This window comes from Pteronotus mesoamericanus, unplaced genomic scaffold (genome assembly GCF_021234165.1).
Source record: "Pteronotus mesoamericanus isolate MK-2021 breed Mesoamerican mustached bat unplaced genomic scaffold, CSHL_Meso_final contig_24, whole genome shotgun sequence".
NCBI classification, from domain to species: Eukaryota; Metazoa; Chordata; class Mammalia; order Chiroptera; family Mormoopidae; genus Pteronotus; species Pteronotus mesoamericanus.
The window spans coordinates 15,609,131-15,631,298 of record NW_026555100.1 but is presented as its reverse complement, the minus strand read 5'-3'; the positions used below and the strand labels follow the sequence as shown (position 1 = coordinate 15,631,298).

Sequence of the window (22,168 nt, the reverse complement as noted above, 5' to 3'; positions counted from 1 at the left end):
TTAAGAGCGAGGATACACTTAATTTTAGTCTTTCTGAGCTAGCGAGTTGGTGGTGTTTGTCATCCAGAAATGGAAAATTTCTGAGATTTTGCCACTTAAGCCAAACTATATGACTCACCAGTATAATCATCTTCACTGGATATAATAACACACATTTGGCTAGAGCAAGGAGTGTGAACGCCAATGCCCAAAGGTCAAGATACTAAAATGAAGTGAAACTAGTGTTGTTGAGACAATAAGGTTACAGGGCTTTGTCAAGCTGGCAACTCAGTTCTGATTGTTGCCATGTGATGACTCAAGCCCATTATCAAACTGCAAATATGTTAAGAAAAACAAAAACTCTACACATACATGTAAAATATCCCAATTTTAAAAACAGTAATCAATTAAACTACTTCAGGAACTCTGAGAGAGAGCTCTGTGCTATCGAAAATCTCACATTATCAAAAAGTTCATTATAAAAAAGTATTATTGTAAAGATTTTATTTATTTTTACTTTCAGAGAGAGGGGAAGGGAGGGAGAAAGAGACGAAGAGAAACAGGGATCGGTGCCTCTCACACGCCCCCAGCTGGGGACCTGGCACACAAACCAGGCATGTGTCCTGACTGAGAATTGGGACTCATGACCTTTTGGTTTGCAGGACGATGCCCAACCCATTGAGCCTCAAGAGTCAGGGCTATAAAAAAGTATTTTATTTTAATGGGAAAGTGGAGATTACTTACTTGAGAATTTTAGACTCCATGATACAAATCTTTATCCTGTAGGAATTTCACAATAGTGGTGGTTTTTATCATGATACAAGTATAGAGCTATAATTACTAAATATCGTGGAGTGTTGGCTTCTTACGGATTTTTGCTGAAGAGCAACATCTTCGACCACCACAAGCGCTGTCACTCACGGAGCTCTTCTTATAACCTGTCACTTTCCTTGTCACTGCTAAGATAAACAAATCACAAAGTCGCTCAAACAAAAGAGATGGGTTATAATTTAAAGTGTAAATTAAGTAGCATTAAGTACTTTTACAATGTTCTGCAACTATCATCATTATCTAATTCCAGAAGTTGTTTTTTGTAATTCCAAATGCAAACCATGCACTCAGCAAAGAGCCACTCTTCTCTCCTTGTTTTCCCCAGCCCCTGTCAACCAGCAATATAGTTTCTGTCTCTGTGAATTCTGGGAATTTCATATAAATGGAATCATATAATATGTGACCTTTTTTATACCAAATTTACTATAATTGCCAAATGCAGAATATAATTTTTAAAAAGGATTTAATATGTTTAAAGAAATGAAATAGGCATTCAAAAATAGGAACTGGTAACAGATATGAAACCAAAAAACTAACATTTTTTTTTTCCTTTTCTGATCCAATGTGGTTTTATTCCTCTCTCTCTGTGTCCAAAGCTCAACTTTGTCATGGAAAACTATTTTCTCCTCAACATCACTTTAAAAAAAGTCAAAATATATACAAAAGTGAAAGAATAATGTATCAAATGTCCATCTACCCATCAATAATACTCAGCAGTTTTTAAATCATAGGCACTCTTGTTTATCCCCACACTCTTCCCCAAACCTTCCCCCCATATTCCTAAGAGATTTTAAAGTGAATCCCAGACATTATTTTGTTTAATCAGTAAACATTTCTGTCTTATCTCTAAAAGATACTCTTTTAAAAATACAGGGTCCAGCATATATAATGTCCCATTTTTATTTCGTAAAAATCTTATACTATAAAGTCATAAGCATGTAATTCTGTAACATAAAAATATCACACTCAAGCACACCATATGACAATCCAGGTGAAATGTTCAAATTAAAACTATAAATTATTACACCCATATTATTGCCCTACCAACCACACTCAAGCAGGTGTTAATTCTGTCAGAACGTGTTTATAACCATTATACCATTATCACCCTTAAAAATGATTCCTATTTTTTTTCAATTTTCTCATAATGTTATTGCACAATTTGTTTTCATCAGGATTCAATGTATATTGTAATTGTTTTTATGTCCTTTAAGTCTGTCTTAATCATTAGATTCCTCCTTCATCTGTTTTCCTCCTTTCCTTGTAATCTGTTTGTTTAAGCAACTAGGCCATTTCTCTTATATAGTTTACTACAAACTAAATTTTATTGATTGCCTCTTTGTGGTTTCATTTACTATGTTTCTCTATTTCTGTATAAACTGTAAATTGGTAGTTAGCTCTAAAGGCCTGATTAAACGTTTTGTTGTTTTTACTTTTTAATTTTTTTGGCAATAATGTTTTATGAGGGATTTGCACACTGTCATGAAGAGACATATCTTTTTTTTTATGTTAACGATTCATAATTACTGCCTGTGTCCATTATTTTGGTAGGGGTTGCAGAAATAGTAATATTCAATTCTACCATTCTCTCTTCATTTGTTTGCCAACATGCATCCCCAAAGAAAACTTTCTCTCATCAACATTTGATTACCCTGAGGCATAGTCCAGAAAGAAAAACAGGATAAAAGTTTTATTCTATTCCTGTATTCACCAGTTTACAAAACAATGCACTGGGTCCCCTGGCATTCTTCAAAGGTGTCCAATGACACCATTCTTTTTAAAGTTATTATTATTATGAGCTCATACATGTAAACATATTTGATATATTTTAATCTACTATATTTGTTTTACTTAATGATTATCAAATTGTCCCAGCTTTGGCCAGTGGCAGCTTTGTTAAGTTGACGCCTGAATCTTTTAGATATGCCCTGATAATCTTTTAAATCATCCTTGCTTTTCAGTTTTGTTTTGTTTTTTAAACACACTTTTCAAAAAGTTTTAAAGTTTCTCGACTTTATCTGTCCCAGCCGAGTCTCACACTGGAGAGGGTAGCCATGGTGATAGCTGTTAATTGCCATGATACCTTGCAGGAAAATAAAGAAAAAGAACTACCCAATCAACCCATGGGAACACAAGAAAATATTAAATAATTGTTGTTTTAAGGCACTACATTGATATTTTTAATAAAGTAATATGTAATCTTTAATATAGTATGCTCACTTAACTTTGTCATATTTTTTTAATTTTTAATTTTCACTAGCACCACTTCATAGCATTATATCCAGATAGTCAACATTCGTTTTTAAAGTTGTACCAGTATTTCATTATATGGACATATTGTGTGGCCTTTTATGTATGACTTATTTTACATAACATGTTTTCAAAGTCTATTCCTTTTTAATATCTGAATAATATTCTACTTATGAATGTATCACCTTTTGTTCATCCATTCACCTCAATAGAAATTTGGGTTGTTTCTACCTTTTGACTATTGTGAACAGAGCTGCTATAAATAATTGTGCAAAAATTTCTGTTTGAAGAGGCATTTTAAATACTTTGGGGTCTAGACCCAGGAATGGAATTGCTGAGTCACGTGCTAACTTCTATATTTACTCCTACTTTTGCTGGCGTGCAGATCTCTTTACCAACTACTTCCTTCATCTTACCCGTAGTGAATTATGTCCGCTTTGTAGCTTTGATAGGGGGACTCAAGAGTAAATATTTTAGCCTTACTTGATAGGCTTAAGTGGTTAGTGCACGTAGAAAGCTCTTTTTCTAAGAACTGGAATGCATGACTCCAAGAGGTCAACAAGCAATTCAATCTTTGTGCCCCAGAGGGTCTGCAAGCCCTGGGGATGGTATCTGAGCCACTGTGTTCCAGGGAAGGGACTCTGTGACACAGATAAAAAATTGTTGATCACCTGATAAAGAGAGACCAGGAAAATCAATACTGAACTGCAACTCTACTCTGATTAACCTTTTGTCTAAACCCTCTACCTACCCTTTCCTTCTCCTTATAAAAAGGTAAGCTTGAGATGAGATATTAAGACAGGTTTTAGGGTACATAACCCACTGTCTTCTCATATTTCCTGCATCTGAATAAAGCGCCCCAAAAGATTCAATACTTGTCTCACTTGTTGGTTCTGGTAATGACAGGCAGCACAAACACCAACTTTTCTTGTTTTGATTTCACCCTGAGGAGACTTTGTCTCTTTGTACAGAAGCTCCATGGCAGGACTGCAAACTTGCAGCTTAGACTTCTGGATGGGGAGAGGCACCTTGGAAATTTCTGAATATCTTAGGTACCACATGTAGGTATTAGAAAACAGAGAGACACTAAGAGGCTCATTCCTCACCTCCCACCTGTTATGCAGTTTTGCTGCTCCTGAGCTTTTGGGTGTGTTGGGAGATTGAAACATCTTGAATATTGTCATACTTGTCCTTCATCTCTTTGAGGATTCCAACAGGTATTTTTTTCTTATTACTCATTCATCCCTTGCCCCCACTACTCCTACACACAAATTATACACACATAACCTGTCTGGATAATTCTACTCTTTTCACCTGATAGGTTGTTTTGACTCTGAAGAGGACAAGACATGTCTCTGAGACTGTTCCCTTTCTTTCTCCATCTCTTGTCCTCTTTCCATAACTGAAAGCACTGTCATTTCTCAACTAGCAGGCACTTTTGTTACATTACATCTTAGTCTTTTCTGAAGTGTTAATTGCCTTTATTTCTTGGTACCATAATGGCCAAAAGGATGCAGAGCGATATGATTTAGGGGGAAATAAAACATCTAATTTAATGTTTTTAATATTAAATTTTCCTGTTTTTATGTCTAATAGGACAAATCATATTCCTTAATTAATTGGTTATTTTACATTTATTTTTGCTTTAGGAATTGTGATACTATAAGAAAAATTGTATTCATCTTAGGCATTTCTGAAAAAATGAAACCCTTTGGAAAATTCCCACTGGGTCCACATATCTCATACTCATGTTCTCCAAGTTGCTTATTCTTCCCATGGCTTCATTCTTGATAACTCCTTCAGTGTGTGTCAGTAACTTTTACTACAGCCATCCATTTGACTCCATGGAAGCCTGAGCCCTCAATGCTGTGTTTTAGCTCCTGTCTTGTCCACGGTTTGCAGCCACAAGCCTGGCCTGCAATAACTCTCTTAACTTGGCCTGGATCCCAAAATTCCTTGTATTACTTTGGAAGGTAGATAAAGGGCCACCCACCCTCCCCCCCACCAAAAGAAAGAAAAAAGAAAGAAAGAAATCATTGTGTCAAGGGAGCGAGGATCTTCCAGAAGGAATGAATTGTTAGCAGTGTCAAAAGTTAAAAAGAGTTCAGATAAAATGAGGAAAGAAATGTGCCCTAGTGACCTTAATGAGAGAACTTTCAGCAGAGCAATAGAGAGAAGTCCTAGATAAATAGCTGATACTTCCAAATTTTTTGTAGTGCTTATACAGTTGTTATTAATTTTGTAAATAAATAGTTTAATGTTGGTTTTCCTCAAAGACTATAAGGCTCCATGAGTTCAAGGACTATGGTTTGTATATTTGTATATCGTGTACCTTAGGACTAAACATAATTCTTGACACATAAAGTGCTGAATACATAATTGTGGAATGAATAAAAATTAATAAAAAATTTAGAAGCACACACTTCTAGGTATTGAAGTTGCTAATGGAAATTCCAGGAGATGTCAGTTCTAGTCCTAGCCCCATATTAATAAGCTCTGTAAACCTGGACATGCCACTGAATTCCTGTGATCCCCAGCTCTCTTTTCTAATAAGATGATTGAATTTGCTGAAGCTCTTTCCATTATTGAAGAATTCTCACCTAATTCAGCCTTGTTTTTCATTTATGAATGCAGTTTTAAGTTTACCTTCTTTATAGTTACCCATTTTATTCATAGCTCTAGGAAATTTGTTGCCTGAAGTTTAGCTTGTTGAAATGAAGATATTGAGTAACTATCATATTTATCTTAACTTTTTGTCTTATTATCTGGTTTTGAGGATTCTAACTTCTTTAATTTCCATCTCAGTTTTAGATCTCTAGACTTATTTGTTTTGTTTTTAAATTTTGTTTCTGCTTGTTTTGTCCCCGCTTCATGGCAAGAGAAAAAAAAAGGAAAACAGAAAATACTCTGGTCAATAGTGGGACTCTTTCTTGATGATCTTTTTCGAGTAGTGAATATTTTTCTCTGGGAGTCACACTACCATTTTTTAAAAAAATTTCCAAACTAAATTCATATCTATGACTTATTAAAAGCTCGTTTGCACTAAATGAGTCTTTGTTGAACCTCTATTTGTATTTGCCTCTGTGTATGTGTGAATTTATAGCTGGATTTATACCATAGTTTCCTTAAAGGGTGAGCCCACTTTCTATTTGGAAACCATTAAACAACACGTAAAGTAAACACAGCAATAAAATAAAAAAACAATTATGCTTTAGATATACAATTTTATTTCAGAGAGAGATGCTGTACTATGGTCAAGGATAGAGACAAATCCCTCTTGATTATAACAAAGCATTCTCTGCCACTGTCTCCATGGTTTCTTAGCTGCTAAAGAAATGTAATATCAAATAGGAACCATGTTCAAGAAGCTTTAAAGTAGAATAAGTTTAATATGCAATCCAGTTTTCTAGTCTCCAATATTATGCTATAGATGAAATCAGGCTCTGAGAGGACTCAAATGAAAGATTCCAATTCTTATTAGAAAATCAGGCAATTAGGCAAAGAGTGTGGTTTGAGGAGGAAGAAAGCTTGAGTTATGTTAAATTAATTATGTGAGCTGAAGCAAAGATGTTTGAGTTGAAATTATTTTTACAACTTCCGTCTTTTTTCTTTGACAGAATTAGAAGGTTGTACATGGAAGATCTGGAAAAGAACATAAAGGAAGGGTTTTGTTTTTTGTTTTTTCCAAGGGAAGAAGTGGTTAGTTTCTCCTTGTAGCCCCATAACTCTTAATTATTTTAAATTTTCCTGCTGTGGAGCATTATTTTCCTTTATAAAAATGTCCTAAATTCTTGCCAATAACAAGCACCTATATTTTATAGTCTATTGACTCAAGACTGATATATGGTAAGTAATTTACAGAAGATGCATTGAGGCCAATCCCCAAAAGGGATGCTATCATTTCATGCAAAAGTGACTCAAGAGTAAAATGAACTCTCAGAAATGTTATTCTTTCACTGGCCAACTCCTGTCATCCTATAGTCAGGCTCTAAAGTTGATGGGCTCTGAGGTAGGAGGTTGCTATTGTAGCTATGTTTCTAAGTCTAGGGAGTTACTGCTCTTATATTTTAAATAATAAAAGGATGCTGCCACATTTAAACTTTTTAATTGGGAGTTTTGCCTGCATCAAAGAATTTGAAGATACAACTTATATTGAAATGAAACTTCTACCAGAGGGAATTCCTCCCCCTCAGACTTTTATTCATGAAGTATTAAGAATTCCCCTAGTTTTCTAAAATACAGTGATGGATACATTTTGGCAGAGTGAAAATTGAATATAAAATGTTATGATGAATTATAAATACAGATATATTTCACTCGCTCATCTCAATACTTTGCATTAAATATGAGTGTTGTATTTCTTTCAAGTGACTGAGTTAATTTTATCTGAGAAAATAATAAAATGATCATTCATTTCAGAAAGGCCTTTGGAAAGGTTTACACTCATTTCCTTTTTATTTTTACATACATATATAACCCACTCTTGAAGAGCCAGGAAAATGCTTTACACATTTCATGAACTCCATCAAGTGGAAAAGAACTTTAAGCAAATATTGACATAGAGTAGTGACTTACCATATTACCTAGCTGGGAGAAATTTAAATTAGCTTCTTGAAGGATAGATCAACAAAACCCAATGGTAAGTGAAGTCGGCACTGATCTTTAAGAAAGCTTGAACTCTAGAGTAGATTTTGAAAATTTTAATGAGACTGAAATGGAAATCTGGGTGTGAAGTAGTTTACAAATCATCCATGGTTATTTTAAAGATGTGTGCATATGTGTATTCATGTACAGATGAAAGGAATATAGGAGGAAATGGACAAACCAGAATATCTATCAATTATGACTTAATTGCAATAAGTCAATGTAATAAAAGATAATAACATGATAATGAAATAAAATCATCCTAATAAAATAAAATATAATGACACAAATGTAATAAAGCTGCAAACATCATCATATCAATACAAGATACTCAGAAACGAGAGTCAGAAAAGTTGTTTTGCCTTCCATGTCAACTACATCTAGATGTGTAAATTTCCTCCAGTGCAGAAGGCTTTTGGGGTCCTAATGAAGGTTCATAAAGCTGCTTATCTGAGAGTCACCAAGATTTTCCATTTCCCTATAGAGAACAGAATAGTTTATCAGGTTACAGAATGGTATGCTGCTCATGAGTGGAAAAGGAACTTATTGCTAATTGTCATGACAGTCTCTTCTTGTTTACAAATAAAACATAAATGGTTGAAAAAAAATTTTTAAGAAAAATCCCTGGATCAAATTCATCATGTATTTAATAATTTTAACTGTTATATTTTAGGAAGGCTTTAAGAAGGTGGTTGATTCAATATTAAATAAAATTTAAAAGTACATAAGAGCACACAATAATTAATGTTAAAATAAGTAATTAAAATCAATGAAATTAAACTAAGATTTAATTTCTGACTCTAAACACATACTATAGGGAAAGAGCCACAGATCTGGCTCTGAAGTGTCTAATTAATAATACAAAAGTAAAAACTGGAACAAATACGATCATTCAAAATGTTTCCCATATGGGAAGGGAAGACCAAACGTTCCCATAGGGGAAGGGAAGAACTCAGGCCAAAAGTTCCTCCTAAGGCTTAAAAAGTACACTCTGTGAAATGTAGTAAACACAGTCTTCAACAACCTTCACATGCTATGATTCTAATCTCTGAGGGCAACTTGGAGATCATGTTGGGGTATCCTGGCAGTGTCTTTTGTATTTGTGAACATACTAATAATGATAACCTCGCTGAGTGGTATTTGTTTGTGTGGAAAGGATTTTAAATTTACAGAAATGTATACAGATTAATAGTAATATAACAATATGTGTACAGCAAACTCTCAGCTTAGTTACATCTTAATATTTTGCTATATGTGCATTATATTCTTTTAAAATACAAAAGGCATAGATGGACACTCCCACCCACCATAAACTCCTCCCAAATCTCAGTGACCACCTTCTTTCTCTAGAAGTGACCACTATTATGATTTTAAATTTTTAAAGAAATGTACTCACTTGTTGAATTTTAAATGTTACAGAAGTGTACAAGTGTTAAATATACAGCTCAATCAATTTTTACAAAATGAACAGGCTTATGGAAACACTATCCAGTTTAGAAAATAGGATGTTATTAGCTCCCAAAAGTGTCCCCCATAATCCAAACTTGTACTTGTTAACAACCACTATCCCTTACCCTTCTCCTTGAAAAGTGACCAAAATTCTATCTTCTACCACCATAGATTAGTTTTACCTGTTTTTTGAACTTTGATATATTTGGAGTCAAACTGTGTCTGCTTTCTTTTGCTCAAAAATGATGTTTGTGAGATTCATCATGTATAACATTTGGTTATAACTGGTCACTTTTATGGCTGTATACTATTCAATTGTATCACTATATTGGAATTGATTTAACCACCCTATGGCTGATGTCACTTGCATTGTACCCAGTTTCCAAATATTAAAAATGCTTCTGTGAGCATTCTTCTCCATAGATTTTTGTTAGGTATGTATTTAAAAAAGAAACTAAGCCAGGGGGCGAAAGACAAATACCATATGATCTCACCTATAAGCGGAACCTAACCAACAATGCAAAGAAGCAAGGAAAATATGACCAGCAATACTGAAAGGAAAAGAAATCAACAGAGACAAGAGGGAAGGGGGGGGCCAGGGAAAGGGAAGGGAAGGGGAAAGTCAAGGAACATATAGCAAGGACTCATGGACAAAACCAAAGGGGAAGAGCTGAGGGAGGGAAGGTGGGAGGGGGCAAGGGAAAGAGGTGGGGGGAAGGCAGAGACAAATGTATTTAAAAAGTAAATAAATTAATAAAAAAAATAAGAGAAAAAAAATAAAGTTCTCTACTTCTATCAAAAAAAAAAAAAAAGAAAGAAACTGTGGAATTAATTGCTAATGCCAAACAGTTTCCAAACTCAATTTAACAATTACACTCCTACCAGCAGTGTGTGAGTGTTGCCATTGGTCTCTATCCTTGCCAGTACTTGGTATTATCAGTTTTTTTTAATTTTAGCCATTTTGATAAGTATAAAATATTATTATTGTGATTTGATTTGCATTTCTCTGATGATGTGGTTGGATACTTTTCTTCTATGCTCTTAGTTCATTCGGGTGAAGTGCCTTTTAATCAGGTTGTCTGTTTCTTGGCTTATTGACTTCTAGGAATCTTTATATATTGTGTATGTGAGCCCTTTGTCAAATTACATATGTTAGAAATATATTCCACAACTTGCCTTTTCACTCCTATAATTTTCTCTTTGATACACAGAAGTTCTAATTTTAATATTCACAGTATATTATATTTCTCTTCAGAATATGGCTTTCTCTCTTATTCAAGAAATATTTCCCTACATCAAAGTCATAAAGGTATTCTCCCATGTTTTCATCTAAAATCTTTACTGTTTTTCCTTTCACATTAAGATCTTCAAACTACTTGGAACTGTTTTTTGTGTACAGTGTGGGGCAAGGGTAAAGTGCCATGCCCCCCGCACCCTATGGACATCCAATTGACTCAGCAACATTTTTTGAGAAGACCATGATTTATCCAGTGCTCTTCATTGTGTGTTTATTGTAAATCACAGATGAGAAGATTTGCTTTCTTTATTCTGAACCATTTGTCAATCTTTGTGTTAATACATAATATTTAATTATCTATGAGACAATTTCCCTTCATGACTCTGTGGGCTATTCTTGGCATTTGTATTTCTGTATACATTTTAGACTATCCCTATCAATTCACACACTCACACATACACACATACCCAAATCCTATTTGCAATTGTTTGGAATAAGTTAGTATACTTGAGGATGATTTAAATTTTTGCAACTTTAAGTATTCTAATTATGAACATGGTATGCTTCTCCATTTTTAGGTTGTCTTTAATTTTCAAAAATTTTCTATGTTTTCCACGCCATTGATATTTTGTGTATTTTACTAAGTTAACATAAATAATTTCCATTTACTCTTCACTCAGAATTACCAATTGTTAGTATTTTCCAGGCACATACACCAACATGTGTATACACATAGACACATACATTCATGTATAGTTCTTCTATCTGTCTACCTATCTAGTCTCTATTTCCCAGTGCATTACATCAGGAGGAACATAAGTATTTTGAATTCTAGTTGTGTTAACTTTGATTAGATAAAATAAAACTTGGAAGAATAACTGAATGGGAACAAGTATAATTAAAAATAATAATTCAAAAAGGAATATGTAAGAATCATGAGTTTGTGTGCAACTAAAAATGTAGTCTTTATTTATATAAAGCAAAAACTTACAGAATTTAAAGTTAAATTTTACAAACTAACAATATGATGGGATATTTTCTCTCAAGATGATAAGAAACTCCACAGGCCAAGCCACCAAAAGTAATTAGGATATAGATGATTTGAAGGAAACTGTATACAAATACAGAGAGGGAGGGAAATAAAGAGAGAGGGAGGTAGAGTAAGAGAGAGAACAAACTTTACACCAGAAAATAGAAGGTATACTTTCATTTCAAGCACACAGGAAACATGTATTAAAATTGAGCTCATATATTCCATAGACCCTGGCTAAAATTAAATAACTTAATAATTCAGTAGTAAATTGATAAAATTAGAAGAGTTAAAAATTAAGAAGGCATTTCTAAATTTAAAATTATTTAGAGTTGAAAATAAGTATTAAATATAAAATTATAACATCTAAGATTTTAATTATAATAAATTTATACTTCTAAGTGCCTTTATTAAAAGAACAAAAATATTTGAAAATAAATGAGTTGAACTATCAACTCAAGAAGCTAAGAAAGTAATAAAGAACAAATCTTAATTAGAGATAAGAAAATTTCCCAAATAAAGTAAAAATTAATGTAAAATGAGTCAAAGGAACAAAAGAAAAGATCAACAAAACTGAATATAGCTCTTTAATGAACTAATAAAATGGTCACACTTCCAAAAAGAGTGATCAAGATGAATGAAAAGAAATTTAAAATATGAGCTGAAGGGACACAACCACAGATGTTGCATCCATTTTTAAAAATCATAAAAAAATTTATAAAGAAAACTCAAAAAACAAACTCTTGGACTAAATATAAATATTTCTAGAAAAATATACAAATTTAAAGAAAAACAACAGAAAAGTACAACAAACCAGCAGCTTTTAAATAAATCTAATTTATAATCAAAATTATTGTCCTCATTTCTATTGTCCTTTCTTTCAACAAAACACAAACTCTAGAACCTGATATTCTCAGGGTGAATATTGTCCAACTTTCAAAATACCAACAAATACAAAATATTTAATAGAATGGAGAAAGAGGGAAAGTTGATTACCAAATAATTTTATATAAGTAGTAACTTTGAAATCAAAACTGGACCAAAACTGAAAAAGAAAGTGAAAATTATGAACATAGATATTAAGTTCCTAAATAAAATACTAGAAAAAGCAATTAAATGATTTAATATACATGTCACACTTAATACTTAGTCCAATAAAAGAAGAGGAGTTCAACTTTAAAAGAATCCAGTCCAGTAGGAAAATAACATGAAGAAGCAATTCACATAAGAGAAAGCCTATAAACATATCAATAGATATTAAACCCGACTAGTATTAAAGGGAAAATACATAATTAATACCAAAACAAAAATGAAGAACATTTTTACATATGTTGGGTTGGTAAAATTTAAGAAGTGTGGCAATATCAAATATTGACATAAACAAAGCTTGCAAAATTTAGAATTTTCAACATTGGTAAGGAGTGTCAGTTGCTGTAACTATGAACATTTTTTTTAGCAATTGGGTAGTATCCAATGCAATTGAGAAAGTGTATATCTAATGATGCTAGAATTGCTCCTTTAGGCATATTATCTAGAAAAATCTTTAAAAATGCACAGAATGATATATACATGTGAATTATAGCGTGGTTTAGAAGAGCAATACAATTGGAAATAACCTAAAACTCTTTCCAAAAGAGAATGGGTAATAAATTGTGGTTATTGTAGCTATTAACATGAAACAATAGTCTACAAATGGTAAGTACAGCAGTTTAAATGAATGAACTAGAGCTACATATATGAAATTAATAAACATCAAAAACATAAGGTTAAGAAAAAAACAGTGGTAGAAAGACACAAGATGATATATAATTATTATATATCATAAATTTTATATAATAGGATAGTATATGTAATATATACATTTTATATATAATATAAATTATATATAATACTACTATATATTATTTATAATTTAAGAGATACCCATTCTCATAGTTATTTTAATTTCTAAGGGTAGTTTTGCCTCAGATGGAAGTTATTTTCCCAACCCAATTTTATAAACCACAATCCTTTTTTGATTGTTAGCTTCGTTAAATCTATTACATTTATTATATTTATTGATCTATTTAGTGTTATTCCTATAGTCTTATTTTGTGTTGTTTGTTTATATCCTCTTCTTTAGCTTCTGCTTTCTTCTGAATTAATAAAAAATCCATTTTATTTTTGTTTATGGGCTTAGAAGCTCTAAATTGTATTATTATTTACTATGTATTCTCAAATTTTAAAAAATATATAAATGTAGTTAATTTTATTTTCTAACTAATTCTACAATTATGCAACTGTTATTCCCTTTTCTCATGCATAACACAGAACCTATCACACTATGATTATACTTTAATCAGTTCAACCTACCATCTCACTATTTTCAATTAGTTATATTTTACACTTCTAAAAATATATAAAACAGTAAGTTATTTTGCAGTCAATAAATAATTAAACTGAGTGGCATATTTGACCAATTTCTGAGTTCACGTCTTGCTTGATGACAATCTTTAATTATTTTAAGCTGAATATCTGTGGTAGTTAATAATTTTAGTGTTTGTATATTTGAAAATATAAATTAAAAAACTATTAAAAATAAAATTAGCATCTTAAGTTTTAAATTAAATAAATAAAAATAAATTTTAAAAAACTCAAAGAAATAAAAAACTATTTGTCAAAAAAATTTGTTTTATTTTGCTTTTACTCTTATAGTTTAACTGGGTATAAAATTTGAGATCATGGGTATTGTTCTCAACATCTTAAGTAGATGAGTAACTCTATTGTCTTCTGGGGTTTCTTTTTGCTAATGACAACTCTCCTGAGAGTTTAAGTGCCATTTTTCTGCAGATAATGTTTTGCCTCCAGCTTTTGGATTGTTTTTAATATCTTCAAAGTTTTAGTTTTAGCTTTATGGGGTTTTTTGCACACTTTCCAAATTTGATAACTTATTATGAACATTTTCTCTTTCTTCACTTTTGGTTAATTCAGTTATATCTGTTCAGAAATTATTTCTACCACTTTTTCTATTCTTTTATTCTGGATATTCTCAAATCAGTCATCCATATTTCTTAGACGTTTTTCTTTGTCCTTTAGAAATTTATTTTTCTCATTGTTAATTCCTCAGTATAATCATCTAATTCATTAATTTTCTTTTTTATAGTGTTTAGAATTGTTTAGATGCTTTAGAAATCATCTTTAGAATTCTTTCACCTAATCTGTGTTATTTTTTAATTTCAATGTCTATATTTTTCATTTTCAAAGTTTGCTCTTCAGTCTGTTTCATCCCTCCTCAGCCTTGTATAATTTAAGTATATTTTTGTTTCAGAGATATGACTATGGTACATAGGAACTATTTTTTTCATTTGAGATTATGTCATTGCCTTCCCTGTCAATATTATGCCATAGTTCCAGGTAGCAAGTCAGCAGTAGTTCTTTTTGGTTTTATTTTCCCCAGCTTTATTTTTTCATGAGCAGAAGAACTTCAGTCTGGTCCCTATTTTCTGGTAATGATTCTAGACTTGGTTGTAATATCATCTAGAATTCTTTCAATTTCCCATCAGTAGAAACTGCAACTGAATCTAGACACATGGATACAGTTTTTCTTACTACCTAGCTTTTCTGTTCTATTTCTCATCTCTGCAGGGATTTACGTTGAGGAGCCTCATTATGACATTTACAATGCCTAATATTATATTTCATCTCGTCTATGATTCTGGAACTGTTCATGTGGTAAAAATATAAGCTCTGCTCCATTTTACTTGTGTTTGGAAATTTGTTATTAGGTAAAAAATTATGCATATGCTCTCACTCCAAATCTAGTAGAAAATATATTATGCCTCCTGATAGACTATTGGAGAATATCACTGGGCAACTAATCAAGAATTCTTTGTTTAACAATGAGATGATTTGGCATGAAAATAAAGAAACCTTATTGCCACTTGCAGTCTGCAGCTGGAGCAAGCCGACCTTGGAATGATATCTATGACCCTCAAATTATCTGACTAATGGGATTTGCTGTAGATGTATAAAGTGAATAAATTTTCAATACTGTGGACTCCAAAATTCTGATTTAATATCACTCATCTTCAAAACTGGAACTCCATGGAGAATTAATATAGTTTATGAGGAAAAAAAACAAGCATTTCTTGATCATATAAACTTGATATTCCTGATTAAATGAAGGAAAACAATTTGCTTACTGTTAGAAGTCTCAGAACCTGTAATGTGCTAATGGTATTCCTGAGTGAGCCATCCATGCAACACGCAAGCGTTAACCTTGGAGACTCCCCTCCTTTTCTTCTCAAGCAATATATTTTTTTGAGAACTAGTGGTCTATAAAAGAAATATTTAAAATTCAGTGTTTGACTTAATTTTCAGCCGGAACCTCCATCTTCCATTAATTTGCAAAATGACAAACAAAGGGAAAGAGAGGCTCCTGCTATATGTTCTCTAGGGCTTTTAGAAAACAGGGAGTTGTTCATTTGGCCACATGCATGAAGATCTACAAGAAAGGTGGTATATAGACGTTAAGGGATTAGGCACTGGTTAGAAAGAAATGCCCCACAATTGCTCCCAAGGCAAAACTGGAAGAGTCTACAATGTCACCCAGCAGGTGGTGGGCATTTTTGTAAACAAATAAGTTAAGGGCAAGATTCCTACCAAGAGAATTAATGTATGTATTGAGCATATTAAGCACTCTAAGAGCTGAGATAGTTTCCTGAAATATGTGAAGGGAAATGATCAGAAAAAGAAGGAAGCCAAACAGAAAGGTACCTGGGTTCAACTGAAGCATCAGCCTGTCTGCCCAGAGAAGCGCACGGTGTGAGAACCAATGGAAAGGAGCCTGAGCTGCTGGAACCCATTCCCTAGGAGTTCACATCGCATGATGAATGTAAAAAAATAAATAAATAAAATAAAAGACCTCTGTCCTGTTAAAAAAGAATTCAGTGTTTGATTAAAAAAAAGGTAGACTATACTTTCCAATAGAGAACATAGATATAGAAACTATTACTGTCTGTCATCTTAATTTTGATGGGTCACTGGAAAGAACACAACAATAATTTTAAAAACTTGCCTATAAGCAACTCATTGTTTAACCTTATTAGCAACTTAATCTAACCACTTACAGAATTAAAGGTAAAAGGAAACTTGAATGAGGTCTACCATTGCAAGGGCAGGATGCTTAGACGTAGAAAGGGAGAAATCAGCTGGCTGAAGAGAACAGCTTCATCCGACAGTGCTAACGGCCCCTGAAGTGCTAGCTTCTGTTTTTATGGATGGCTACTCTAACCAGTTAATTAGGTTAGATGAAGCCAGGAACTCTATTTCTTAAAAGGGAGCAGATGTCATTTGCCTATTTTTATCCAACATGATGATAAGTAACCTGGACTACAAAGAGTTTTCAAACAGCATTGGTCAGCAGTCTCAGTAATTACAGGATTTGGGGAATAATTTTTAAAATGAAAATATACCAGATCAAAAATATGTGTTTGAGTGGATACATTTTCAGTCATAGAATCAGACACGCCTCATCAAAAGCACTAATGAGGTAAAGAGGTATGACTTAAATATATATATATATATTTAATATTTTTACATCATTTGCATCTTTTTGATAAGCTTCTATTTGGCTAATCTTGTGAGTTCCTATACTGTACTTTCTTGAAATTTAAAATCATTTCTGGGAAACCTTCAGTAAATAGCATCATTATTTGCTCTGAAATGATCTCTAAGAACAGAGAGATAATGCAACACAAGCTGAGACTGAGTTCTTAATTCCTTCTTTAGAGAAACTTTCCCTCTGGTAACCCCATAGACAAGAGACAAAAAGCAGTGTCATAATTATGGAATTTTACAACTGTTATAAGGGACCCAGAGGTCAGTGACTTAATATTTATGCTTTTTTATTATAACTTATAATAATCATTTAAAAGATGCTTGTAGCATGCATCACTATTTCTGATGACTTAAATACAGCAAGCAATATCCTAAGTGATTAGTTTTCATAATATTACTTTTCCTACTTTTTGTACAATTTCTCCCCAGGCATCAGAAAAACATAAAAGAAGAAACCTCTATAGTTGTATAGAGTCATTTATTTAGTTCTTATTTCTTTAATATGTTCTGCTCACTCCCTCAACCCCCCTCCCGCTCCCCCCAATAAAAGAGGATTTGAGTTGGCTTAAGGAAGAATTAAGTTGAGACATCAGACCCCCTGCCATGATCTGACAATAACTGATCCTTCCAGTTGCAACTCTTGGGGACCCCCTGTCTTGAAATTTATATTCTAGCAGCGCTTAATCTCAGGCAGTTGTTCCATCTAACAGGAATGATCTTTCTTCCTACCAAGGCCTTCTAGTCTCTTGGACTGGTGATCTCCCACTTGTCCTCTAAGACTCCCTAAGCAAGACTTCACCAACCCCGTTGGGTTAATAAGTGCCTTTTCTGGACTCTCATAATATCTCATGCAAATACCCACATTTGCAATTTCTGTGATATATTATGTTTATGTGGTTTCTTCTCCCTGCTTGAAAAGAAAGGGCTGCATCTTATTCTTTCTGTCACCATTGTGGAGCACAGTGGGTGTCCAGTTAATATTTACTGAGCTCATGAGTTCGATGTGTGATAGTACCATGTGTGATAATATTAAAATATTTTGGAGTTCGGGAGGAAAACTCCTCTGAAATTAGGATTAAAAAAACTAAAGCTATGTAAAGCAATAGAGAAGGTTTGAAGAATTGGAGATAGAAATTTCTAAAGACTTCGGCGCAGTATAATTGCTCTCTTGCATCAATGAGGCATTGAAGGAAATGGTTTCCATATAAATGATAGTATTTGTCATTTATGACATAGTTGATAAATGACATGCTGAGTAAGATAAGAAGCTGGCTCTGTTCTGGTGCTCTTTAGATACTAAACTGCATTGCCTAATGGTTCTCAACTGTATTCCGTATTTCAAATATAGGTTATTTTTGTTTTCACATATATTCAGGGTACACCCTGCAACAAAATCTCTCTGATTTACAGATTGGTTTGGAAAGTGGGCACACTATAACTGAAATTCTGAATATGATGGTGTAAAAGGAACAAAGATTTTGCGAATTTACAATTTGCTGTGAGTTAATCTGGGAAATATGCCAAATTACAGTCTTTGCTATAAGCCCCTTGAAGGCAGGGACTGAGTCTGATCGTCTTAGCACTGCTAGACTATACTAAGCAGCACAAAATCAGTGCTTTTTAAATGCTCAGTGACTGTTATGCCCATCCAATAATTCATGCATCAAGAATAATTTGTTAATTATTATCAGACATGATCTCTATATTTGTTTTCTGACTCAGAAGTCCCAAGTGTTCCCAACGAATATATTTATAGATATAAGATGCCTTGCTGCTGATAGTATTTTGTTTAAAGATAAAAGATATGTTGAACCAAATTATTTACAGAAAGCCAAAAAAGTCAATCGGGGCTTTAAATAATTCTCTTGCTTCCCTTCTAAACACTTTGATCTTAAATTACCATGCCATCTGTAATCTCCTTAATTCTTAATCCCACTGACTAAAACTATTAATCTTCTAGCAGGCCCATGTGGGGCGCTCCTTTGGTGGTGAAAGGGGGTTGTGAGGAAGGAGGCAGGAATATAAACCAGATCTCCAGTCTAGAGCTCTCTCCTAACCTCCAAACTCACATATCCAAATTCTTACTTTATGTTTCTACATGGATGTCTAATAGCTGTTTGAAATTTACCACATTCAAAATGAAACTCTTTGTTTTCCCCATTTAAATAACTTGTTATCCTATAATTTTCGCCCATCTTATAAATGACAACTCCATCTTTCTATTTGGCCAAAATCTTTACTCTTTCTTTATCACTGTCTTCTCTCAAATCTATCTTGAGACCATCAGGAGCCCAATGGCTTCTGCCTTCAAATGAAATGAGAATCTGGCACTTTCCCATCCCTCGATAGCTGCCATTCTTATCCAAACCACTAATACCTCTCACCTGGCTTTGGAATAGGTTTACTTGATTGCCCTTCCCTCTCTTGTGCTAATCTTAACACAGCATCCCATTTTTATTTTTTTTACAATGGAAGTCAAGTCATGTCATGTCTCTGCTCAAAAGCCTCCCATAGCTTCCCATCTAATCCAGGGTAGAATGAAAAACCTTTACCAGAGCATTGCAGCCATAACAGAATCTCATTTTCTACTGTGTCACTCTGGTCTTCTTTCTGTTCCTCAAATGTAACACGTCCTCTTCTTCCTTGGGGCTTCTGCATTTCCTTTTTCTCTACTGGAATGCTATTTTCCAGATGTCCCCTATCTCATTCCCTGATTTCCTTTATGTCTTAGATATTGCATTATTGAGGCTTTCTCTGACCAACCTACCTAAATAACACCCCCCACTTCCATCACCCTGTGGATTTTTGCTTCCTTTTGATATGTTATATAATATATTTACTTGATTTTTACATGTTTAATTTCTATTTCCCTTCCCAGGACTTCTATTTTCCCTCAGTGCCCAATGCTCACACCTAGCGCAGTGCCAGGCACATAATAGATGTCCTTTAAACATTTGTTGACTAAATCAATGAGCTTGTCAATGATTAATAACAAAGAGTGGCATTGTCTATCAACTCAATTTTCCCTCGCAATGAACCCATGAGTGTGATAATGGGTCAGGGATTCTTAATTCTGTGTTAGAGAACAAAAACCCCAAGATATCAGAGTGTCTTAGGACTCTTGTGATTGCAGGTGACAAAGACCCACAGAATCTAGAAAAACAATAGAAAGAACTCCAGCACTATTGCATAGGGTGTCTCACAAATTGGCCAAACCTCAGCCAAATGTCAGCCAAACCTCAGGTAGGATCTCAGATCCCAGGTAGGGGGGGACACTGCAAGATGACTCTCTCTCCTTCCCAAGGATGGCTCAGGAATGCTCTAACACTCAGTCTCTCTTTCCTGTATTTGTTCTTCTCTTCCTCTCTGCCACATTATTTCCTCCCTGCAGAGTAGTATTTTCTGCTCCTTTGCCCACATGGCAGAATGAAACTTTCCACAGTTTGCCTTTTATCAACTTGCTGGGGATGAAAATCTGATGGGTAAGATCCAATTAGCTATGAGTCAGGAGTATGCAGATAAGACAGGCATAGATCCCAAAGATGTGGGAATCATTTTGAACTGATCCAAAACCCTTAAAATTATCTATTAAAAAATAGGAAAGACATTTTCCCAAAGTAATATATCTAAGGAGGGGCAGAGGCTGGACTTGAACCGGGGTCTTCCTTTCTAAATCTTGGGTTTTTTGAACTTCTCCATACATACTCTTTAGTGAGTTACTCATGAAGCTTCTTTATCCCTTTAATGATTATAAACAAAAGTAATTAGGTTTTTTCTTCTCTGTTTATTTTGAATTTTTTTAAGCAAAAAAAAAAATCTTTAGGGGAGGAAAAAAAATCAGCATATAAGGGTGGGGATTTTGATATTTTGAGAACCCAACTCCAATGATGATGCTTCTGGGAGAATGGCTGCCGCAGCCCGACAGTCTGCTCAGCCTGCTTGTTCATGTCTGCAGTACTGGAGAACTTGGGGGAAGAGAAGTATTTGCTTCTTTTGTGGTTCCAGAGAGTACGCCCAGTGGAGTGTCAAGGACGTTTATCTGGCAAAATTCTACCACTGGTGAGCACAGGTCTACTCTGTAAAATATTTATTTTATCAAATTTATTTCAACTTCATTTCTCTGTGAAACAGAAATGGAGGCGGCTCAGTGCTGCTGTTGGTTTATAAAAAAAAAAATGTAATTTACTTTACTTTTTTGCCCACAGTTAATTAAACCCCATTGTGTCCTTGCCCTAAGTTCATGGAAATGTGACTTCACTGGGGAAGAATCCATGTAAAGATTGTACATTATATTTTAATGTCAGAAAGGTGGATGAGTTGACATCGTATAATGGAGAGTGTATCACCCTTTTACTAAGAGATGTAATAGCAGAAACAGTCTTGACTGTGGCAACTGCCATAATAACTGCTCTGCTCATTTTTTATTGATGATGGATAAAAATTCTCATAATACTGAAGCACAGTAACTTGCTGGAATATAGCTTCAGGCTGCCCCTGGGGCAGACTTTATTAATGCATCCCTACTTTCACTATTTGTAATGATAACAATAGTGTTAATAATAATAATAATAATAAATATCAGTACTTTCTGAATTATAATAAGAACTAGAAGTTTCAGCTATTTGCACCTTGACCTACCCTTCTGAATCTTCTTTTAAAGATGTAATGCAAGAAAAACCATTATAATCCTTACCATTGTTCTGGTTGCTAATAGACCTATGCTAGCAATTTGGAACAGAAAGTGAAATCTGCCCGCTGTGGGTTTGGCTGGTTTTACAACTATTATTGTAGGCTTTTTAAAAATTATTAATTTATAAAGTGCCCTGAGCCCTACAGAATATAAGCAACTGAGCAGGCTGGGGAAATAAAGTTACGTAAATTGCTATTTAGTAACACAAACCGCAGTGACCCTACAATGACTCAATACAGTAGTTTCAGGAGAACAGGCAAAATCAGGAATTTTCAAAACCCTAAAAAAGAACATATGTTAAAAAGTAAGTATATTCGTCTAAAGGCTTATTAAGGGAATGTCAAATGGAGATCGATGGAGATAGCAAAGAATCATAAATAATTCCCGTAAGTTCAGGGGCATATGTAAGATTCTTGTTTAATTTGATATTTTAATGACTTTAGAAGTATTTGTAAGAGAA

The 22,168-nt window shown here is 33.7% G+C and overlaps 1 pseudogene; it reads left to right on the top strand.

Annotated features, from left to right (window-relative positions):
* The window catches only part of LOC129069735 (60S ribosomal protein L21-like), a 108,697-nt pseudogene extending 92,384 nt beyond the window's left edge, over positions 1–16,313 (top strand).
* The last annotated feature ends 5,855 nt before the right edge of the window (positions 16,314–22,168 follow it).